Source organism: Anabrus simplex, chromosome 5, assembly GCF_040414725.1.
Source record: "Anabrus simplex isolate iqAnaSimp1 chromosome 5, ASM4041472v1, whole genome shotgun sequence".
Taxonomy (NCBI): Eukaryota; Metazoa; Arthropoda; class Insecta; order Orthoptera; family Tettigoniidae; genus Anabrus; species Anabrus simplex.
Window position 1 is genome coordinate 256335854 of NC_090269.1, and position 24669 is coordinate 256360522.

The window sequence follows — 24669 nt, forward strand, 5'->3', positions numbered from 1 at the left end:
TATCACAAAACGGATGGCAGATTCTCCGTTAAATTTTAAGTGATCTTCAACTTTGGTCTTATCATTTTTTGTCGTGTATCTTTCCATTATGCGCATTTCTCGACTGTGCGTAAATTTTGCAGTTTTTACACGTATAATTCATAGTTTGACACACTTATAGGAAAGATAGAATCATAAATTCGGCAAGAACATTGGCCCATCCAGTAGCCATATGTGAGCCAAATTTTATATTTCTAGCTGTCACATAAGTATCCTAAAAGTAATGCAGTATGTGAAAACCTTACCCAAATTTTGCCCTATTCAACGTTTCTAACTCAATCTAACCCATAAATAGAAGAGATACGAGAAAATGCCATAGGATCAACCATCTAGATCTCTAAAAGAGTTGTCTTATGGTGCAATCCGTTTGTTGATATAACGTACCGTTTAGCAGCAGTTAATCTGTAAATGATGGTCTGCAATATTATAAACATACATATACATTTTTTTGTATTTCGATCTATATATATATATATATATATATTCATTGAAGTCGATTTTTCGATCTAGAAAGGGTGTATCTGACATTATAATTGATACTTTACGAATCGATAGTGTCTTTCAGCAACAGGGCGTCTGCTATTGTATGCAATACTCCACACATCGACTTTGACTGGCAGTAGGAATAGGGTCTTTCACCAATTTCTGTGTAAATTGCATTAGTAAGGAGGGCCTGCCATTGTAATGAATAATTCCTTTCTCGATTTGACTGGCAGAAAGCAAAGGAGCATGCAATTTTCTTCAAAACTCCCCTACTCGATTGTGTCTGGAAGTAGGAAAGGGGCCTCCCATTGTAACGAAAACTCTCCAGATCGATTGTAACCGCACAGTAGACAAAGGGGGCCTTCTATTATAAAGAAAACTTCCTAACTCGATTGTGAATGGCAGTAGGCAAATGAGCCTACCGTTATCATCACAACTCCGTAACTCACACTTTACATTAGAAACAACGTTCGGGGACCTCCCCATGCTGTTTCTCGGATAACACTAAGCCACATGCAATGTTAACCTTATTCGTTGCGTGTACAGTAATTTACTTCCATATCCGCATACATTGTAGAATACCGTAGCGAAATGCGGGTAGATTTGCTAGTTTACTAATATTAAACTTCATTGACCGCACTGACACTCATATTCGCAACATCTGACTGAATCAACGAATAAAACTGAGTATCAAAGAAGAGACAGCAACAGAGATGCCAGCAAGCTTTAAAAAGATGATTGATAGTTTCAAACTAACTGAATAACTCAATTCCTTCAAGTAATTATCCATTGTTGGTTTAATATCATGAAGATATTTCTTCTTCAAATCGTTCTACTGTGTGATAATACATCTAAAAGTATATTTTATATTTTCTTAAAATGTACTGAAAGAAGTCAAAATATGAAAGATGTAAAAATTCCCACGTTTTGATAATTCTGAAAAAGCTCTTATTCCTTTTCTGCTTGAAACACTCCTTCGCCAAGAGGTAACTCCCTCAACCTGCAAACCCTGCAAATCCAAAACCACTGCGAGCTGCTGTGAATCAGTGGGTATCGACGACGTCACTCAGGCATTGCGTTGCGTTTAAAACAATTAAATAGTAATGCAGTTAGAATATGCAAACAAGTTCTTATCAATGAAGATCACCGTATAAATATATTTTCTTTCAACCCATAAAAAGATGACAGTGAATATTTAGTCTGCCCTTCCTTTAAACAACTGGCAAGGAATAAACAGTCAATCATACATCAAGTTTATCTTCCAAAATAGGAAATATGCAATGCAATTCCAGTCTCAGTGTGTTCGCACTTAGCTATTTTCCCAACAATATCGAAAAATGGAGTCTTTCTCTAAAGTGTGTTATTGAATTATTGGTTGGAGAGGATATTATTGAAGGATAAATGAAACTATACAGACAGTCACTTTCCTTTAATACCATAGAATAAAATATACCTCTATAATTCCTGTGAAATTATAATTAAATAGTTGATGGTTTCGGAGATGGATGGGGAAACACATCACATTATACACACCTTACACATAACCTAACGTCGACTATTTTGGGCTATCTTCTTGAAGGATCTCCGGAAACTCTTCAACTCACACTATAGTTCTATAGAATATTTTGCATAAACAACAAACATACTAAAATGATGTACCTCTGTTATTCGTGTAAGCTTACTTGAAATATATCTCAAGAAGATTAAAATATATCTTGTTAATGTTGATAAATTAGCCCCTTATTCATAACGGTTATGCAGAGCGAGCGAAGAGATGCATGTGTCTATGGTCTGGGCCCCTGAGAAATTCGGAGTACTGCAGGCACAGCGAACACAACGTCCTCACACCGTCCTTCGAACAGCTGAACGAGATCTGTAACCCAAACATTAGTGTGAGAGATTGAAGCAAAAATACGAGGGTTGTAAATTAAATAGTGGCAACACTGTTGGGATGATGTTACATCGCGCAATCAGTAGTAGGCAATGTAGTGAATGCCATCAGTTGGAGCTTGTGTCGTTGCGAAGAACCCCTAAGGCAGTAGGTGTAGCGAATGGTACTGCCTGTCTGAGCAGTTGAAGTCAGCAACATGTTTTATGCCACCCTATTACATGTTTACAAAGGTAGAAAAGCGATCATGGATCAGAATATAGGTGGCTCGGGGCAACAAAGTAGAGAAATGGCATCAAGGCTTACGTGAAACCTGTAGCAACGGTTTATTACCATATCAGACCGTTGCACGGTTGGTAAGGGTGTTATGTGCGGGTCGGGATGTGCCCGTGAATTTACCGCGCGCAGGTCGGCGGTCCATTTCCAAGGACCAGGTAGAGTTAGCGCGATGCCTCATTTCCGTAGACAACCGATCAACTGTCCGAAAATTATTCCTAGTAGTTGGGATTAGTCATCAATGGATGTGAAAAGTGCTGAAAAACATTCTCAGTCTGAAGAAAATTGCATTCCATTGAGTTCTCCAGCACCTCACACTCGTACAGAAATAGCATCGGTATGCTGTAGTTGGTAGCATCTCAACAGATACCGCAATGCAGTGGACGCATTTTTGCGGCATATTGTGGCCATTGAAGAAACATAAGCACGAGCGTATGACGCCGAACTAAAGCAACAGTCGAATGAATGACGCCACCTAGGACCGCTACGTCTAAAGAAAATTCGACATGAATACAGTACGGTGAGCTGGATACCGTTGTTCAAATCCCGGTCACTCCATGTGAGATTTGTGCTGGACAAAGCGGAGGCAGGACAGGTTTATCTCCGCGTACTCCGGTTTTCCCTGTCATCTTTCATTCCAGCAACACTCTCCATTCTCATTTCATAGCATCTATCAGTCATTAATAAATCACTTTGAGAGTGGCGACCCCATCGTACTAATAGCATATATCTGCTTCATTTATTGCATCCCTGACCCGGTCAATGACTGGAAAACAGGTTGTAGGTTTTCATTTTCACAGTACGGTGAGGGTCGTTATGACAGCAGCATAAAACGCCTAAGGTGTCATTAGCCATGCTTTACCGCTAGGTGGACTGTTAACGCAGCGTACTACCGCCGCTTCCTTGAGCACCCTTTTCGTCCGGCTATGTGGAGGAAACGTTCACATTTCTTACAGGATAAATTTACTTTACATCTTGAATGACAATGCACATTGTCATGCGACGGAAGCAGTGACTACCGCCTTGCGCAAATGGCGTTGGGAAGACGTGGAACATCCTCTACTGCTCTGACATGAGACCTTGCGATTCTGATCTGTTCCCTCGGTTGAAAGAAACTCCCTCTGAGGCATCAGGTTTTCTAATATTTCATCAATGCTCCGAATAGTAGAGCGCTCCATCATTGTGATCAACGGAGACCAACTCACTGGCGGGACCCTACGGCTGTCACACATTAGACAAAAAGCCAGAACTTCGCTGGTGATTATACTGAAGTGATGTCATAGAATGTTGCTGATGATCACAATAAACTCTTGGGTAATATCTGTGTTGCCACTACTGTATTTGCAACCCTCGTATATGCTATTATTGCACATCAATAGGAGACTACAACGTCAGTTTCTACGGCAAAGAAATAGCTTGCTTGTTGTTTAAAGGGGCCTAACATCGAAGGTCATCGGCCCGGCAAAGAAATAGAACAACAGCCATGATACTACTATTATTTCTCAGACCCATGGCCTTCAAAACAACAAAATCTTCCTAATCTATCCAAACCCGCCAAACATCTCCCTAAGCGGCTCACAACTTGTAGAGTGGAGACCATGAGTCCTCAAGTAAGTCTGGCATTGCTTCCATTTAACTGAACATGGCTTCACACTGCCATCTTTTACTCAACTTCTCTAGATCAACTTTTATTCTTTTCAGACCTCAGCAGTTTCCAAGGTCTATCGAGAATTTCACTATAACTCATTTTGTGGCCTTTCCTTTTCTTTTGCGACTGTTAAAAGACTTTTTTTTTCTTTTTGTTTTACGTCACACAACACAGATATGTCTTATGGCGACGATGGGATAGGAAAGGCCTAGGAATTGGAAGGAAGCGGCCGTGGCCTTAATTAAGGTACAGCCCCGGCATTTGCCTGGTGTGAAAATGGGAAACCACGGAAAACCATCTTCAGGGCTGCCGACAGTCGGGCTCGAACCCACTATCTCCCGATTACTTGTTAAAAGACTTATAAAACGTGAAGTAGAAAGAGACATTCTTCAACGTGCTACCAACTTCGCCATCAACAATGATACGTTTTTGTTTTTGTTTACACTTTGCTTTACGTCGCACTGACGCAGATAGGTCTTATGGCTACAAGTTAATAGGAAAGGGTTAGGAGTGGGAAGGAGGCGGTCATGGCCTTATCGTACGTAATAAGCCATCTGGTGATGAACAACAACGATCAACAGAGTAATGGTGAAAATTAATTCAAGTATTTTGGCATATCTTGAACAGTCGTGATTAATTTCTTAGTAAGGGAGCAATGCCTTTCCAAGTTCTACTTGCAGTCTACTATTATTATTAGTATTATTATTATTATTATTATTACATTATCTACTTTTACGGTTTTCGGAGACGCGAAGCACGGGGGTTTTGTCCTGAAAGTGCCGTTAAATATTACGTCCCGCTAACTACTTCAACGGTTTTCGGAAACGACGAGGTGCCGGATTTTAGTCCTGCAGGAGTTCTTTTACGTGTCAGTAAATCTACCGACACGAGGCTGGCGTATTTGAGCACCTTCAAACACCACCGGACTGAGCCAGGATCGAACCTGCCAAGTTGAGGTCAAAAGACCAGCGCCACAACTGTCTGAGCTACTCAGACCAGCAAGATACGCTTGTCCTTACAGAGAGTGTAACAAAAATCACAGGGCAAAATTTCAAGAGTGGATTCTTTATAAGTACAGTACGTAGAGAGAAAAAATATGTTTTAATAGGTTAGTCAATTTGGGTCCGAAATATGAGTTACCGGTATCGGACATTTAAGTATGATCTTACGATAGTGTAAGGTTATTTTTCAGAACTACGATACACTTTGTTGCCAGGTTCAGTCTGGTGGTATTTGAAGGTGCTCAAATACGTGAGCCACGTGTCGGTAGATTTACTGGCACGTAAAAGACCTCCTGCAGGGCTAACTTCCGGCACCTCGGCGTCTACGAAAACTGTAAAAGTAATTAGTGGGACGTAAAACGAATTACATCATCATCATCATCATCATCTGTTTACCCTCCAGGTTCGGTTTTTCCCTCGGACTTAGCGAGGGATCCCACCTCTACCGCCTCAAGGGCAGTGTCCTGGAGCTTCAGACTCTTGGTCGGGGGATACAACTGGGGAGTATGACCAGTACCTCGCCCAGGCGGCCTCACCTGCTATGCTGAACAGGGGCCTTGTGGAGGGATGGGAAGATTGGAAAGGATAGGCAAGGAAGAGGGAAGGAAGCGGCCGTGGCCTTAAGTTAGGTACCATCCCGGCATTCGCCTGGAGGAGAAGTGGGAAACCACGGAAAACCACTTCCAGGATGGCTGAGGTGGGAATCGAACCCACCTCTACTCAGTTGACCTCCCGAGGCTGAGTGGACCCCGTTCCAGCCCTCGTACCACTTTTCAAATTTCGTGGCAGAGCCGGGAATCGAACCCGGGCCTCCGGGGGTGGCAGCTAATCACGCTAACCACTACACCACAGAGGCGGACAAAACGAATTACATTATTATTATTATTATTATTATTATTATTATTATTATTATTATTATTATTATTATTATTATTATTATCATTATTATTATTATTATTATTATTATTATTATTATTATTATTATTATTATTAAATAATAATATTCAAAATCTTTACCCTTTGTATACACGCCTCGGTTCATCACCTTTTCAATTTCTGAACAAGTTCCGAAATTTGCTTACAGAATTCTTATTGTCTAATAGAGGAGCTTCACAATTCACTCCCGGAGGACTGATGTAGTGTCGTTCAGTGCAGCCAAGATACACATTGCATCAGTGTCTTCGATACAGTTTTCCAGTCAATGAACGTATAGCAGACACTAGTTTATATTAGACAAACTGTTAACTCAGAAATTAAGATATTGATATGACATTTTCCTTTCCTACACGCCAGGCTGAATGGTTCAGATGGTTGACGCGCTGGCCTTCTGACCCCCACTTGGCAGGTTCGATCCTGTTTCAGTCTGGTGGTATTTGAAGGTGCTCAAATACGTCAGCCTCGTGTCGGTAGATTTACTGACACGTGAAAGAACTCCTGCGTGACTAAATTCCGGTACTATGGCGACTCCGAAAACCGTAAAAGTAGTTAGTGGGACATTAAACATTCGTCCACTTGAAACATTTTCGGCATGGACTGGGCTAGTTTTGTCGTGATTTCTGGGTTTACCTTCTGCTACTCTTCAAGAAATGTTGCCTTCCATATTTCCTTACTTTCTCCTCTTTTGTTTCCGTCTCTGTTTTATTTCCGCCAATAAATGCTCTATGGGGTTTAAATCTGGCGACCGGAGGGGTGTATGCAGCACAGAACTATGGTGTATTGTAAAGCGACCAGTGCTTAACGACCCAGGCTGTATGTTTCGGGGCATTATCTTGTTGAACATAGTAGTCAGCAGTAGTCCCTAATTTTTCGACACTGGGATTCAGATGCTGCTTTTAATTGTCCAAATACGCCATCCTAACCATTGTTGCAGGTGTTATGCAGAAGTTGCATACACCAGCCTCTTACATACACCCCGATATTATGATGGGTCACCCCTATGTTTAATTGTAGACTTAAGTTTTTTTACTGCGGATTTCCTTCTACTTACTCACGACGCTCTGATGACGTAACCAAATAAGCCGAATTTACATTCATCCGTAAATAACACTCGTTTTCAGAATTAAGTGGCTTGCTAACAGACTGATTTGGAAACTCCAACCTCTTCCATCTGTTCACCTTACTTATCCAGGGTTTTCTTTTTTATATACGGCCTTTCATACCAGCTCTGTGTAACACTCGCCCGGTGCGTAGGCTGCGTCTCTCTTCGCGTTGTGTGAGCTTACTAAGGCGTCCTGTTCGTGGTTTATTTATCACAGTCGAAGTGGTTTTGAACCTGTGAACAATACCTTCTACTGCTGATCTTGTTATTCCTGTATTCTCAGCAATTTGTCATTGCAAATGTCTTTCTTTATATAGTTCAACAATTCGCTACCGTCCAACGAGTGTTTTCTCTTGCCTTACCAATTCTAGCTCTGAACGTGATGTTTACGTATTGCACGATCAGCACGCACTGCTCGCAAGAACCCTGACTTTGTATCTCCCCATGTTATGATGTTAGACATCACAGATAACATAGCGGACGAATACTTTTGTGTTACCGTTTATTACGCTACGTTCGTGCATTAATGGATTAATAACAGAAACGGAGTACACATAATATACATATTATGAATACCATTACATTTCGCCTTCATACTACTTTGCTAGATACTATTTTCGAAGCTTTGTGAAGGCATTTGGATGTCCTTTTAACAAAGTGTCTATCACACTAGCGGGTGGACGGATACTTTTGCGACTATCTGTATTTCAAGCCTGTTGGGCGGAAACCTTAAGATTTTCTCTCTTAAAATGGGCACGGTCTGTCTCGTCCCGAAGTTGAGCGACTCATACCAACCTGCTTTTGTGGCATTAATCCGACAGACTAACTCGTCCCGGGTATGTGATGTCGGGTGTCCCATTTGTACCATTAAGAACAAGACAAATTATTCCCTCCCACTTTGTGCAGACGGCACTGCGAAACCTGTTTTTGCAGGTTGGTATGGTTAAAAATATAGCCTTGTTTACTATATGTTACCAAATACAGTAGAGATATCGAGAGACAGTGATTAGAGCTCTGTCTAGCGGAGTGTCCTGGAGTTACTGATTCTTTCATAAGAGCACGTGTATTAGTTTGTGAAGTTTTTGGAGTTATTTATGCGTTTACATTAAGTTGACATAAGTAAATAGTAGCGTGTGTCATTCCTTTATACCTCCTCTCAATATGAGTGGAAAGATATGTGGTGTGTTTGGCTGCAATAACTATGAAGCGCAGAAGGATTCGCGGTCTTTCTTCCGTTTCCCTCGTAACAAGAAAATGTAAGTACCTACAAATTGTGTTTTCAGTTCCAGTTACAAAGAGATTTTTATAGTATTTCCTAAACTTCTGACCCACGCGACCCATATTTTAACTGGCTTAAAATATAATAAGCTTATTTTATTGTATAGTGCGGCAGTTAACCTTCAGTACCGATGTGTTGTTGTAGATGTGTTCTGTGGGTTTTGATTTAATTCAGGAAAATTCATATGCATATGTGTGTGGCCGGTTGTGTTCCAAGTTACCCCATTTGGAATGCCGTAATGCGTTGTCAAGCACTGAAGATAATATGGGTGACTTAAGTAATGTACATATTTTGTTGAAACAATATGATGATGAAAATTTGATTTGCCCTAATGTAATGGCAAGTATTGCTTTTAGGGAAATTTTGAATGTTTTTGAGGCTAAATTTATATATTTTCTTTCTGTTAGTAGGCTTCAAGTTAAGAGGAAAATTGCCCAGCTCTTAAATGTTTATTAATTGAATCATGTGTGTAAGGAATGTGCCCATATTTTTATAGGCAAATGTCTTAAGGCTTTTAAATGAGAAAAAAAAAATATAGCCGCGAAAGTTGAAGCAGGAATGCTAAAGCTGAAAAGTAATGCATAAATGAAAGATCAAGCCCTTTCACAGCATTCTATTTCACATCTTGATTATATGTCTAATTTCATTCTTCAAATAATAACCTGTCAAATAATTCTTCATTCATTTATCCAGAATTGCTTTAGCTACTTTGAAGTTAATATCTTAGTAAGAATTTCTTTGACGTAATTTGTTTATCTGTTTCCATATATGCAATTCCATTGATATTTGAATTCAGCACGAATTTCCAGGTCACGCCACTAGGAGCGACACTTGCGAATTGCCTCCCATTTTAACAAGGCTAAATACGGAAGTGTCGCGTGTTGTCTCTACTGTATTTGATGTTACATAAATCACAAATTTAAGTACCTAATTAGCTGGCGAAACATAGTATTTACAGTGCATTAACTTATGTTTTCTGATATGGGCTAGAACAAATTTGTTATTTTTAGCTGACTGATCTGCCTCAGTCTCACCCTTTGCTTTGACGATATGAAAGTGATTTTAGGTACGAGCAATGTTAGCAATGTCGCTATTTATGCATCCAGTCCCTGTCACGAATGGCGTATCGCTTATAGTGTCGGTTGATGCGTGCATCTTGGTGGGCTTGCCAGACTGATACTCAATTACACCTTCTGGTTCGGAGAGGAAAGCAATGGGAAACTACCTCACTCACTTTCCTAGTATGCCTCTTCAGTGACGCCTACGCCATCTATGACAGCGGTAGACAGAGTTGTTGAGGATCCAATGTGTCTTCGGGCTGACTACTCAACATACATAATAAAGTACATATTAAGATGCAGTCCGCCTTCGTGGTGTAGTGGTTAGCGTGATTACCTGCCACCCCCCGGAGGCCCGGGTTCGATTCCCGGCTCTGCCACGAAATTTGAAATGTGGTACGAGGGCTGGAACGGGGTCCACTCAGCCTCGCGAGGACAACTGAGTAGAGGTGGGTTCGATTCCCACCTCAGCCATCCTGGAAGTGGTTTTCCGTGGTTTCCCACTTCTCCTCCAGGCGAATGCCAGGATGGTACCTAACTTAAGGCCACGGCCGCTTCCTTCCCTCTTCCTTGCCTACCCCTTCCAATCTTCCCATCCCTCCACAAGGCCCCTGTTCAGCATAGCAGGTGAGGCCGCCTGGGCGAGGTATTGGTCATACTCCCCAGTTGTATCCCTCGACCAAGAGTCTGAAGCTCCAGGACACTGCCCTTGAGGCGGTAAAGGTGGGATCCCTCGCTAAGTCCGAGGGAAAAACCGAACCTGGAGGGTAAACAGATGATGATGATGATGATGATGATGATGATTAAGATGCAGTTAATAATACAAACGGATTAAAAGTTCGATACATAATATCATAAATTCAGTCAAATAATGATACAAAATTATTTCGGTGCATATTAAATTTAGAATTATCCACAGCGAGCATTTGTCTATCCCGTTGACTGAGGATTTCAGCTAACTGATGACTGATGATTATTAACTGACCTGTATGTCCGACTCGTTGGCTGAACGGTCAGCGTACTGGCCTTCGGTTCAGAGGGTCCCGGGTTCGATTCCCGGCCGGGTCAGGGATTTTAACCTTAATTGGTTAATTGCAATGCCACGGGGGCTGGGTGTATGTGTTGTCTTCGTCATCATTTCATTCTCATCACGACGCGCAGGTCGCCTACGGGAGTCAAATAGAAAGACCTGCACCTGGAGAGCCGAACCCTTCCTGGGATATCCCGGCACCAAAAGCCATACGACATTTCATTTTCATTGACCTGTATAACAGCTATACAGATCAGTGTGATTATTCCTCAATGCCGAAGAGATAAGGAGATAAGGAAATGCACGAACGCCACCTGATGACGAGGCAGGCTATCTGTTTACGTGTGCTAACGGACTGGGGACAAGACAGCCAACGTCACCTAAAATTCATAGATATAGTCTTCAAGTTCAACAAAGAAATTACTCACTTGGTTCGTCACACTGAGCACATTGCAACAAGCATCCATTACTGTATGTTTTGTAGTCACTGCCACACACTGGCAGGCCTACATCGTCTGCGCATTTGCATGGAACTTCACAGGACGAGGAGTCCAGCTGTGAAGACATCACTCCAATCAACAACACAGCTCCTGGGAACAAAACATTGCCTGGAATTACATTTCAATTATAACTAATAATAATAATAATAATAATAATAATAATAATAATAATAATAATAATAATTTCGCGTGGCTATTTCTAGCCGAGCGCAGCCCGTGTAAGGCAGACCCTCCGTGAGAGTGGGCGGCATCTGCCATGTGTAGGTAACTGGGTGTTATTGTGGTGGAGGATAGTGTTATGTGTGGTGTGTGAATTGCAGGGATGTTGGGGACAGCACAAACACCCAGCCCCCGGGCCACTTGAATTAACCAATGGAGGTTAAAATCGCCGACCCGGCCGGGAATCGAACCCGGGACCCTCTGAACCGAAGGCCAGTACGCTGACCATTCAGCCAACGAGCCGGACATAACTAATATTGAATAGGCTTGATAATCAAACTAGAATCCCATAAACCTAAATAAATTAATCTGAATATACTGAAATCGAGCTCGATAGCTGCAGTCGCTTAAGTGCGGCCAGTATCCAGTAATCGGGAGATAGTGGGTTCGAACCCCACTGTCGGCAGCCCTGAAGATGATTTTCCGTGGTTTCCCATTTTCACACCAGGGAAATGCTGGGGCTGTACCTTAATTAAGGCCACGGCCGCTTCCTTCGCATTCCTAGGCTCTTCCTATCCCATCGTCGCCATAAGACATATCTGTGTTGGTGCGACGTAAAGCAAATAGCAAAAAAAAAAAGAAAGAAAGAAAGAATATACTGTACATGTATGAGAGTATACTGTACTTTATTAACTTATGAGCGTGTCATTCAATATCCACCCAGGGAGGCACAAAGAACTACCAATATAAGTTAGAAAAGTTACAAAGCCGTCCGGCTCCTTGGCTGAATGGTCAGCGTCGACCTTCGGTTCACAGGGTCCTGGGTTCGATTCTCTGTCGGATCGGGTACTTCAATCGCGTCTGGTTATTTCCTCTGATACGGGGACTGGGTGTTCATGTTTCTTTTAACACCCTCCTATTCATATTTACACAACACACCACACTACAATACCACCAATTACATAAACACGTAATAGTGACTACATCCCTCCTCATAGGATTGGCGTCAGGAAGGACATCCGGCCGTAAAGCAGGGCCAAGTCCACATAAGGTACACAGTTGGCACCGGCGACCCCACCAGGGTGTGGGAAATGAGTTGGAAAAATAAGAAGAAAAGTTACAAGGCAACGTGAATATCTCTGACATAGTCATACCGAACTTTCCATATTAGTTCACTAGCAAGATACCCGTGCTTCGCTACGGTATTATACTGAAATTTACAATTGAATGTTTATTGTTTTAGATATATAATCCGCCGAAATTCGCAATCTGACTCGTTTTCTGCAAGAATCCACCAAAATTCCCGATCTGACTCGTTTTCTATTAGATTACGGCACGTTTCCTCCCATTTTTCAATCTTCCTTTCCAGGAATCAATTTTGTACTTCCCGGGCTAGGCTCAGGTATTCCTCCCGGTCAGTTGGGTCCGTAAATCTTTGCCATCTTTTCCTATAATCATTTTAATATGTATAAAATCCTTCAGAAGATCCGGCGTGGTGTCATATTGGGTGCTTTGGCGGCACTGAACCCGCGGCCGGACTGCATTCTTAGTCATTACCCGTCCAGGAGCCGTTTCCAGCGCTGTCCGCACATTTGACGACGGTCGGAACATTATTATTATTATTATTATTATTATTATTATTATTATTACTATTATGTGTTGCTGGAATGGCTGATGACAGGGAAAACCGGAGTATCCGGAGAAAAACCTGTCCCGCCTCCGTTTTTTCCAGCACGAATGTCACATGGAGTGACCGGGATTTGAACCACGGAACCCAGCTGTGAGAGGCCGGCGCGCTGCCGCCTGAGCAACGGAGAATACTTATAAGTACATTAAGAACAGTAAAATCAATAGGTCTCACCTCCTTCTACACCCCACCGCCGTTAAGTTTATTTACCGCCACCCCTCCCCCCAAAAAAATAATTAAAAGAAGGCTTGTTTCTTTATATTTAAAGGTGATTCCAAACACCAATGTTCACGTCTATTGCCTTCAGTTTTGAGATATAAGTATCCCCATAAAAATAATTAACTTTTCACTTCATTTCACACTACTCCCCCCCCCCACCCCTAAGTAAATTTTCCCGCAAAAAATACTTGTTTCTTTAATAGTAAAATATCTTCTAAATACCAATTATCACGACTCTAACTTCTTCAGTTTTTTATTTCTGTGTCCTCATGAAAGGAATTCAACTCCTTTACACTCCCACCCTCCAAGATGGTTTCCCCACCAAAACGCGTTTTTCTTTGTTTTTAAAGGAGATCGAAATACGAATTTTCACGTCTGTAACAACGTTAGTTTTTATTAGATGTATGCATTCTCATACAATTAAGTCAATTAAATTTTCAATTCTTCCCCCCCCCCCTTCATTGGATTTTCCGAGAATACGTCTTTCTTTACTTTTAAAGCAGATTGCAAATATCAAATTTCACGTCTGTAATATCTTCATTTTTGAGATATCAGTAGCCTAATTAAAAGAATTCAACACCATTTTCAGTCACTTTTACCCACCCCCCACCACCAAAGTGGTATTTCCGAAAACTAAAAGTACAGATTCGTTATGTTTAATAGAGATAAAAAATACCATTTTTCACTTCTGTAACATGTTAAGTTTTTTTAGATATACTGTAAAAATTCTCATTTTAAAATTTCACCCCTTTTGAGTTCCCCTTAAGTGGAGTTTCCAAAAACAAATCACCTATGTTTCCTTACATTTACAGGAGATTCCAAACACCCACTTTTTACGTCTGTAACATTTTACGTTTCCAAGATATTCTGTAGATATAGTCTTTCAAAAAATTCACCCCAATTTGTCACTCCTGTTTAACAGCCATTAATTGGATTTCCCAAAAACGAAGAATTACGTGTTTCTTTATTTTTAAAGGAGGTCCCATATACAAATTTTCAGTTCTGTAATATCTTCAGGTTCTGAAATATAAGTATCCTCATTAAAGGCATTCAACCCATTTTTCACCCTTTTACACCCCTCCTATTAGGATTTACAGGAAACAAAAAAATACGTGTTCCTTTATTTTTAGAGGAGATTCTAACTACCAATTTTTAAATCTGTAAATTTTAAAGTTTTAAGATGTAGACACACTCATTTTAAAAAATTCACCCCCCTTTTCACCCCCCAATATTTGGATTTTACAAAAACGAAAAAATAGTCTACGTGTTTCTTTACTTTTAAAGTAGATACAAAATACCAATTTTCAGGTCTGTAATATCTTCAGGTTCTGAAATATAAGTAGCCTCATTAAAGCCATTCAACCCATTATTCACCCTTTTACACCCTTCCTATTGGGATTTTCCGAAAACTAAAAAATACGTTTTTCTTTATTTTTAATGAAGATTCTAAATACCAAATTTTACATCTGCAAACTTTAAAAGTTTGGAGATATAGATTCACTCATTTTAAAAATTCACCCCCTTTTCACCCTCCCATTAATTGGATTTTCCAAAAACAAAAAAATAACTGTTTCTTTATTTTTAAAAGAGATCAAAAGTACCAATTTTCAGGTCTGTAATATCTTCAGTTTCTGAGATATAAGTACCGGTATCCTGATTAAAAGGCATTCAACCCATTTTTCCCCATTTTCACCCTTTTTCACCCCTCCTAATGGGATTTTCTGAAAACAAAAAAATACGTGTTTCCTTATTTTTAAATAAGATTCTAAATACCAATTTTTACATCTGTAAACGTTTAAAGTTTTGAGATATAGATACACTCATTTTAAAATTTCACCCCCCTTTTCACCCCCTTAGCGAAGGAATATCCAAAAATCCTCTCTTAGCGAGCACCTACATCTTAATATGAATATATCCCCACATTTTCATTTCTTTATGTCCAGTAGTTTTGGCTCGGCGATGATGAATCAGTCAGTCAGTCAGACTGAGGAATTTTGGATATTCCTTCGCTAAGGGGGTGAAAAGGGGGGTGAAATTTTAAAATGAGTGTATCTATATCTCAAAACTTTAAACGTTTACAGATGTAAAAATTGGTATTTAGAATCTTATTTAAAAATAAGGAAACACGTATTTTTTTGTTTTCAGAAAATCCCATTAGGAGGGGTGAAAAAGGGTGAAAATGGGGAAAAATGGGTTGAATGCCTTTTAATCAGGATACCGGTACTTATATCTCAGAAACTGAAGATATTACAGACCTGAAAATTGGTACTTTTGATCTCTTTTAAAAATAAAGAAACAGTTATTTTTTTGTTTTTGGAAAATCCAATTAATGGGACGGTGAAAAGGGGGTGAATTTTTAAAATGAGTGAATCTATATCTCCAAACTTTTAAAGTTTGCAGATGTAAAATTTGGTATTTAGAATCTTCATTAAAAATAAAGAAAAACGTATTTTTTAGTTTTCGGAAAATCCCAATAGGAAGGGTGTAAAAGGGTGAATAATGGGTTGAATGGCTTTAATGAGGCTACTTATATTTCAGAACCTGAAGATATTACAGACCTGAAAATTGGTATTTTGTATCTACTTTAAAAGTAAAGAAACACGTAGACTATTTTTTCGTTTTTGTAAAATCCAAATATTGGGGGGTGAAAAGGGGGGTGAATTTTTTAAAATGAGTGTGTCTACATCTTAAAACTTTAAAATTTACAGATTTAAAAATTGGTAGTTAGAATCTCCTCTAAAAATAAAGGAACACGTATTTTTTTGTTTCCTGTAAATCCTAATAGGAGGGGTGTAAAAGGGTGAAAAATGGGTTGAATGCCTTTAATGAGGATACTTATATTTCAGAACCTGAAGATATTACAGAACTGAAAATTTGTATATGGGACCTCCTTTAAAAATAAAGAAACACGTAATTCTTCGTTTTTGGGAAATCCAATTAATGGCTGTTAAACAGGAGTGACAAATTGGGGTGAATTTTTTGAAAGACTATATCTACAGAATATCTTGGAAACGTAAAATGTTACAGACGTAAAAAGTGGGTGTTTGGAATCTCCTGTAAATGTAAGGAAACATAGGTGATTTGTTTTTGGAAACTCCACTTAAGGGGAACTCAAAAGGGGTGAAATTTTAAAATGAGAATTTTTACAGTATATCTAAAAAAACTTAACATGTTACAGAAGTGAAAAATGGTATTTTTTATCTCTATTAAACATAACGAAACTGTACTTTTAGTTTTCGGAAATACCACTTTGGTGGTGGGGGGTGGGTAAAAGTGACTGAAAATGGTGTTGAATTCTTTTAATTAGGCTACTGATATCTCAAAAATGAAGATATTACAGACGTGAAATTTGATATTTGCAATCTGCTTTAAAAGTAAAGAAAGACGTATTCTCGGAAAATCCAATGAGGGGGGGGGGGGGAAGAATTGAAAATTTAATTGACTTAATTGTATGAGAATACATACATCTAATAAAAACTAAAGTTGTTACAGACGTGAAAATTCGTATTTCGATCTCCTTTAAAAACAAAGAAAAACGCGTTTTGGTGGGGAAACCATCTTGGAGGGTGGGAGTGTAAAGGAGTTGAATTCCTTTCATGAGGACACAGAAATAAAAAACTGAAGAAGTTAGAGTCGTGATAATTGGTATTTAGAAGATATTTTACTATTAAAGAAACAAGTATTTTTTGCGGGAAAATTTACTTAGGGGTGGGGGGGGGGGGAGTAGTGTGAAATGAAGTGAAAAGTTAATTATTTTTATGGGGATACTTATATCTCAAAACTGAAGGCAATAGACGTGAACATTGGTGTTTGGAATCACCTTTAAATATAAAGAAACAAGCCTTCTTTTAATTATTTTTTTGGGGGGAGGGGTGGCGGTAAATAAACTTAACGGCGGTGGGGTGTAGAAGGAGGTGAGACCTATTGATTTTACTGTTCTTAATGTACTTATAAGTATTCTCCGTTGCTCAGGCGGCAGCGCGCCGGCCTCTCACAGCTGGGTTCCGTGGTTCAAATCCCGGTCACTCCATGTGACATTCGTGCTGGAAAAAACGGAGGCGGGACAGGTTTTTCTCCGGATACTCCGGTTTTCCCTGTCATCAGCCATTCCAGCAACACATAATAGTAATAATAATAATAATAATAATAATAATAATAATAATGTTCCGACCGTCGTCAAATGTGCGGACAGCGCTGGAAACGGCTCCTGGACGGGTAATGACTAAGAATGCAGTCCGGCCGCGGGTTCAGTGCCGCCAAAGCACCCAATATGACACCACGCCGGATCTTCTGAAGGATTTTATACATATTAAAATGATTATAGGAAAAGATGGCAAAGATTTACGGACCCAACTGACCGGGAGGAATACCTGAGCCTAGCCCGGGAAGTACGAAATTGATTCCTGGAAAGGAAGATTGAAAAATGGGAGGAAACGTGCCGTAATCTAATAGAAAACGAGTCAGATCGGGAATTTTGGTGGATTCTTGCAGAAAACGAGTCAGATTGCGAATTTCGGCGGATTATATATCTAAAACAATAAACATTCAATTGTAAATTTCAGTATAATACCGTAGCGAAGCACGGGTATCTTGCTAGTTTTATATATATAGATATATAGATTTCAAAGATGAGACGTGAGATACATGCTCTTGTGTCTATCAAAAGTTAGTCCTGAAGCAGGTGACAGAAGGACGGCTATTTACATATTGCGATGATTGTTCGTTGACGATGAATATGGAAGTACCGAGAGAGTTGGTCATGGGGGTAGGGGCGCGCAGCTGTGAGCTTGCATTCGGGAGATAGTGGTTTCGAACCCCACTGCCGGCAGCCCTGAGGATTGTTTTCCGTGGTTTACCACTTTCGCACCAGGCAAATGCTGGGACTGTACCTTAATTAAGGCCACGGCTGCTTCCTTCCGACTCCCAGCCCCTTCCTCTCCCACTGTGTCGGTGCGATGTAAAGCAAACTGCAATTTAAAAAACACTAGATTTTAAATTGTGTTATACGTTCTAACACCAAAATGTGTCCTATACTTCATTATTAATCCTCAGTTTATGTTCTTTTGTTTCCTTTGCCACATATTTTTATTATTCAAAATAATTTTGTTTTTATTTCTGGTTTGATCCAATCTCTGTTTAATAATTTGATAATCGTGTGGGTTCCTTTCCCTATTTCTTAGGTTCAGTACCAAAATATTTGACTAAGAAATATATATCTCTACAGACTCTTAACAGGTATGCCTCTTCGCTTGTTTCTCCACATAATAAATAACGATTTTCGTCATCTTTCTCTCGTTGTTATTTTTGTACATACCCATTTACCACCACACCATATTCGTAGAATTCTAGTAATGTTCTTTTGGTCTTACATTCTGACAGTCGTATGTTACTCAATATATTTCACTCTTTCTTACCCAGGACCTTCTCTTAATTCTGTATCTGATTAGTCCCCCATTCTCGTTCTGTTTCCTCCTGTGAGTGGGGGTGGTAGAATAACACTCTCAGTATCCCCTGCGTGACGAAAAAGGCGCAGGAGTCCAGGGGCTCTTAACTTGGGAGTGTGGATTGACGACCACGGAACGCTTAGCTGTGCCAGGCTCCTCACTTTCGTTTATCCTATCCGCCCTCCCTTGATCAATTCTTGGGCTTTTCTAACCCCGACGGTATTAGGTTTACGAGGTCTAGGGAGACTTTCATGTTCACGCCTTGTGTGGTCCTTGTCTTTCTTTGGCCGATACCTTCATTTTTCAAAGTGTCGGACCCCTTCCACTTTTTTCCCTGTGATTAGTGTTAATAGAGGATGGTTGCCCAATTGTAGGGCCTACTTCATCTTGAAGCAACAATCACCGCCACCACATCCCGTTCTGTCTAGCATTTATTCGCCTTGTTTACCCAGTAATCTTCATGTGAATATTTCAACTCATTGTAACATGTGCCACGTTACACCCCCTCAATTAATGAGAAAAGTCACAATTATAATGTGTGTCTATGTTAAGCTCAAAGTTCAAAAACGCCAATGAACTAAAAGAAAAAACGGCCAGAACGCGTTGTAGCTCTTGAGAAGCGGCCATTAATACAAAATTTCGGGTCCTGGGTGCTATTAAATAGCCACAATGCGTTGTGGTATGTTGAAAAATTCCATTTTCCAAATTTCGTGTCGTGGTTCTTAAAGAAAATGACCATAACGCGTTCCGGCATTATCAAAATACCATAATGCGCGCCGTGATCTTTTTTTTTTTTTTCTATGACGCGATATGAGACAAGTTTGAAGTTGTTGAATGGTTCCTCGTTGTCCTCGTCAGATAGCGAGTGATCAAACTAGCAGTTTGCTGTGATCATGTCTCTTGGTAATACTAAAAGGATCTTTAATGAAGAGGTGAATGAGATGAACGACGTAAGCAGCAACATGAAATTGTTTCTTGATACCGGTAAAGAGCGTCATGATAACATTTTACAGAAAGTTCAGGAAGCTCAGATAGTGAGGAAGTATAACCTTCTAAACAATACTGGCGTTTCAAAAGGTACGGTGTAATGAAAATCGGCGATATGGAGAAACTTAATGAAGCAAGTTTAAACGAAAATGGTGATTCCAGTATTCGTGATTATTGCAAGTTGGAAGGAGAAGCAATTTGATGATCTGGAGACAGCACATATTAACGCAGGACACAAAAGGACAAGGGGTAGGACTATTTTCTTTGTGATTTACAAGAAGGTTAAGAAGTCTAACTGTTAAAATGACAACAACAAAATACACTTTGAAAGCTGACAAGGGAAGTATCAGGTAAGACAGGTCGAGACCTACCTTGAAATTTTTTGACACAGTCGTATAAGAGGACAGTGTGCGGATAATCGACCTGAAATCCTGGTACGCAAGCATGAAAGGTGGCGCAGCTGGACGTCCCTGAGCCAGCTCGGAGTTGTGGTGTGGCGGGACGTAGTATATATACACAGTCTCTCGACCCGCCCCGAAGCTGTATTGTTTCACTCACTTGTCAGTCACTCACAAAAGAAAGCAGAAATGACGGGTATAAATTGTATGATGATACAAGATTTTGTGCCATACACAGCATCGACATCAGACTATTCACATCGTGCTTTTGATTGTGCTTGCTAAGAAGTGCTCAGTGTTGTATCTTCTGTTTTGTATGTGCTCGTCTTGTGTTTCTGTCTGAGTGGTTATACGCCGACCTCACTTTCTTCACGGACAATGGAGCCCCCGCCTGGAGGAGGCGGGGACACTCCAAGCAACCCCAGGCCGACCGGACTGTCCCAGCAGCCGTCCACGTCAGCGTTCCCGCAACCCACCAAGGACATCAGCTCCAGTGATGAGGATTCGGATGACACCACCCGACCGCCAGTCGGATCTTTAATTCATCTCCTGCCTGCCGGAGAGACCTCGGAACAGCAGGCTGCCCTGCTGCAGTCTTTTGCCGCCGCCAAGCAGCCACCAGCGTCTTGGACACCAGCTGTAAAGGGTAAGACGAAACATCGTCGTAAAATAGCCATACTTAGGCTAGCTCGCCGTTCCCCTACTTATGGCCAAATGCAAGTTTACGTACCTACGAGCAATAGTTTTGCTCCCCTTTTGACTGTTGACAGCACCGTTGCCAAGGCATCCGCGGTCACGCCGGTGCAAACCAGTAGTGAACCTGCCTCTGGCCCCTCGGCCAGTGCCTCCCGTTCGGCGCCAGCACGGTCTGTGTCTGATGGGGATAGGACTGCCCAAGGCAACGCTTCCAGCGGGGGAAACGAGTAGATGGAAGTGGACACCTCCCCTCCCAAGGGAAAATCCCTTCCAACCATTGTGGTTTGTGATAAAGAGCAGTACCAGCGGCATTACCGCTGTCTTCAAAGCTCCTGCACTGGAGACGTCAGGGTTATTAACACCAGGGATGCTCTGAAATTTCATGTTGACCATGAGGCCGATCACACGCTGATGACACAATATTTCGAGGATTCTGCTGCTCCCTTTTATTCTTACCTACTGCCGAGTCAACGGCTTTTAAGGTCATTATTCGAAATATTGTGGCAACAGTCGGCACCGACTGGGTCAAAGAGGAGCTCGAAGCACTGGGGTATGAACCACGTGATTTGTACCAGTTCACTCGGCCGGATTCCACCACTAACAAATTTATTCCCCTCGGTGTGATGAGTGCAACTCTGCCGAACATAGAATTTTCTAAAACTATATACTCAGTACACTACCTTTGTGGGTCAAAGGTAAAAATTGAGTCTTACTGTGGTCGGGAGGGACCCTCCTCGTGTTATAAGAGAGACAGAGACTGGGCCATACAGCCAAATTTTGTAGGATGACCTTGCGCTGTGTTAAATGTAGCGACAACCACATAGCTACTGTCTGTCCGCTCGCCCCGGAGGCAGCAGTCAAGTGTTTTAATTGTGGAGGGGATCATCCAGCTTCCTGGCGAGGTTGCAACCTTTTCAGGCAAGCAATTGAGCAAAAGAAAAACACCGAGCACTTAAAAGCTCTAAAGAAGAGTGCTCTGTCGCAGTCTCGCCCTGACACCACGAGGATCTCTTCTGAGAACGTCGTTGGTGGCAATGTGGGCCCCTCTAGAACTATCCCCGTTAAAACACTGGGACGACCCCTTTCGACCACGGTGGTTTAGTCTATATAGTCGATCTGTGCAAGCAGTAGACTCATCCCTATTTTACGGGATACTATGACGCAACTGAGATCGGTTACAAGTACACTTGACAAAATAGTGGTGCTGATTAATGCTGCGATGCAGTATATCTCGGCCCCCTAAACGGACGCGACTGACGCCACGAAATTATGGACTTGACTGGGGGTGCGTGGAATTGCCAAAGTGTTATTGGTGAGAGGTACGAGCTTGACGCTTTTATCTCTGACCATAACATTGATATCATGCTATTGGGTGAAACATGGTTAAAAGAGCATATGCCCTTTAAATGAAAAACTTGGTAGTTTACCGGAAGTATAGAGCCGGAATGAAAGGTGGGGGGGGGGGGGAGGGGCGTGCTGGTGAAGGCTTCCTTGACCCATCACGTGCTGGATCCCTTGCCTCATTCCGTATTAGTGTCTAGACATAGAAATCCGACATCGAAACTACCATTATACAATTTTTGCAGCTTATTTACCGCCTTCAGCATCCCTCTATCTTACAGATCTTGAAGCTTTTTTAGACAACGCAGCTCGTGTTCCCACCCTGATAGTTGGTGATCTCGCTTTCAGGCACCCAGACTGGAACTCTAGGGTGGTCAATCCTGATAGTAGAATAATTAGTAAATTTATTAGAGACACTGACGTTCTGGTATGTGCTCCACTTGAGCCCACTATTTATCCTGCTAATGGTCTACGCGATGTCATTGATGTGACAGAATCCAAATTCTATAACAGGACTATTGATCTTCTAGTCAGTTCTGAGCTAAATTCGGACCATACTCCAATTGTGTTCAAACTTGCCTAGGACCGTTTAAACGAGCCAACTCGTCCAAACCTTCGCGCGAACTTGTATTATTCTAAGTTCCGTTCTCAAGTGGATAAAATTTACATACATTTGAACCTCGCAGCCGGCATGATGTCGACAGAGCTGTTGGGCACCTTACTCGTAAGATTCTCAACGCCAGGCAGTACGTTCAAAATGCTGCACAAAATTCGTGTTTGGCCTCTACTTCACAAGCAGACGAAAGTATGTCTGATCCCAATGATTTTATCAAGATTAAAAACCAATACCGGAAGAGATGGAAACTTTACGGCGACCCAGCCGACCGGGATGAATTAAAGGAACTAGCCAAGGTCGACCGCAAACGACTTCTGGAACGCAAGATTGAGAAATGAGAAGAACGCTGTCGAACTCTCTCAGACAACGATTTCTGGCGGGTAACTCGCCGTCTGAAGCGGCCACAAGAACCCCGGCGTACGATTCACGGCCACCGGGGTCTCGTATTCTCCCCTTTGAAAAAAGCTGCGGCCTTCGCTGACTCAATTGAGAATCAGTGTGTAACCCACGAGACGCCTTACGATGATGACGCCAACGAACGACTGGTAGCCCGTAAGGCCACAGCTTTTAGGCTAACTAGGACGCCACGTGACCAAGTGACTGACATATCACCTGCGGAGGTCCGCCAGGTGGCTAAACGAGCATAAGTCTCCAGTCTCTAGTCTTTCTCGCTACCATCTTTACGGCCTGTCTTTCGTTGGGATATTTTCCCTCGGCCGGAAAGACTGCCAAGTTGGTGGTCGTTCCTATTAGAGTCAAATGATCTCTTTACTGTCCGACTCGTTGGCTGAATGGTCAGCGTACTGGCCTTCGGTTCAGAGGGTCCCGGGTTCGATTCCCGGCCGGGTCGGGGATTTTAACCTTAATTGGTTAATTCCATTGGCCCGGGGGCTGGGTGTTTGTGATGTCCCCAACATCCCTGCAACTCACACACCACACATAACACTATCCTCCACCACAATAACACGCAGTTACCTATACATGGCAGATGCCGCCCACCCTCATCGGAGGGTCTGCCTTACAAGGGCTGCAATCGGCTAGTAATAGCCACACGAAATTATTATTATTATCTCTTTACTTAGCGTGCATCCGGCCAATTATCCTGTATGAGTGTGAGGCTTGGTGCTATTTTCCAAAGACATCTCTTGGTCACCTCCAGATCCTCCAAAGCAAACTGCTTCGTCGCATGAGCCGATCTCCATGGTACAAGTCTAATATTAGTATTCATCGCGAGCTCAATGTTCCAACCTTGCATGAGCAGGTCACGAGATGGGAGCAGATCACGAGATGGGTTAAAATAACGAAGTCCCGGATTCTTCTTTCCCAGTCGAGCGACGAGGGCATCGCCCTGCTAAAAATGGTAATCAGGACCAGGAGACCCAATACTCGTTTCAAGTACAGGGGGCCCTGGCTCCTGCACAACAAATTATAAGTTTCAGCCTTGCAATTCTATTCCAAATTCTCCACATTCCAAATTGTTTCTTGAGAGGACCCTTCTCCCAAGTTAATAACCGACGTCATGTAGCGATGAGGGGGTTTCAGTTTTGACCTGCCAAATTTTTGAGAGGACAGAGTGATTTTTCCCCCACCAGTGTAGGCAAAAAGCAATTGTCTTGCCTCATCAGGTACACCACGGAAACCGACGAATAAAAGGGCACTACCTTCGCCCTGTGGCTCATATCGACTCGCTACCTTGAAAAAAACAATAAGATTTTGCACACCAAGCACAACGAATTAGAACTGCATTGTCGCACTGTTCTTCATACGTTTCTTTCTTCTTCTCCAAAAAATATTTAGCGGGCACTACGAACTCGGAATTCATTACAAACGATGAATATTTTATCATATCCCGAAATCGTGAAGATGAAAAAGGACTGCAGTT